The following is a 1,273-nucleotide window of genomic DNA, read 5'->3' as shown; positions in this document are numbered from 1 at the left end:
GCCAAGACAAAACTAGAGAAAAAAAAAACGCTCCACCGCCAGAATGCAGCTGCATGTGCGTGTGTAAATGGCGTCCATGTGTGCGATCATTTCACTGATTTCGGGAATTGGCCGGATTAGGCGAGGGCGGTTGTGTGGGGCGGAGGAGGCCCACCTGTGGCACGTGTGCTGCGATCATTTTGCAAGGATGGTGATAGTGATGACGGTAGTGATGGTGCTACTGCTGCTGCTAAAGGGTTATTTTTAGGATGATGATTATACATATTTTGATTACTGTTATTTTTTTAGTTGTATTTGTTACTTACATATGTTGTTACTGTTACTGTTACTTTTATTAGTAGTAATAATAGTCGTGGTATCATTTTTTTCTAAGTATAACTGTACTCATGTTGAAAATGCTTGAATTTGTTATTTTGTTTGTGTCTAGGGCTTTGCTTACAGGTTTTGCCTTCTATTTAGCATGTCTACAAATCCAATTGGTCACTTAATCGTTTCCAAAGTGGGCGGAGCTTCTGGTGTTGTGTGCGTGTATTTGCCTCGTGGCCGCGCGACTTCGCAGAGCCTATTGTCAGCTTGTGATGGGGGGGAGGAGTCGGAGGGGTGAGAGGGGAAGGACAAGAGAGAAAGAAAGAGTAGTGAATGAATGAGCAAGTTCACTAAAGGTATGCTTACAATGCATATCTGGTTGTGTTGGAGTAGGTGTATGTATGAGTGGCTATGCACGAATGAGCGTGCGTTCGTGCATTTGTCCATGTAGCTCCGAAGTGTGTTCATTTTCCTGGAGTGCGCTGCATCCCCTGGCTGACGCTGCGTTGCACAACCTCTCCCGTCCGGCCGCCGTTGCGCGTCCTGGGCCGAGGCACCCGCGGCCCCTGGCACACTCGGGCCTCGCCGTGCGTCATCGGAGGCGAGGTGCTGGAGATTTTCTGCGGCGGCGTTGGGGGTGGTTTCGTAGGGGGAGAGGAGGAAGGAGGTTAGGGCGGTCATACGAGGAGAGCGACGGGTTTGCGATGGTTCCGGCGGGAGAGGGGCCGAAGGGGACGGGTAATGGGAGGGGGGAAGTAAGCTGGGTTGGGTGAGGTAGGTGGGGGGGAGTTATGGAGGGAGTGGACAAGCTGGGGTGGGTGGAATGGGGGATATCCATGGAGGGAGGGGAGTTGGGGAGGGTGCGCGGACAGGGGGTGAGGGAGAAAGGTGGGAGGTGAGGTTCTAAGGAAAGGGGAGCAGAGGGGGATGTAGATAGGATTGAGGTAGGTGGGCGGGGCGAATTCAC

The sequence above is a fragment of the Penaeus monodon genome, chromosome 32 (genome assembly GCF_015228065.2).
Source record: "Penaeus monodon isolate SGIC_2016 chromosome 32, NSTDA_Pmon_1, whole genome shotgun sequence".
In the NCBI taxonomy this organism is placed as follows: Eukaryota; Metazoa; Arthropoda; class Malacostraca; order Decapoda; family Penaeidae; genus Penaeus; species Penaeus monodon.
This window is presented reverse-complemented; position numbering follows the sequence as displayed.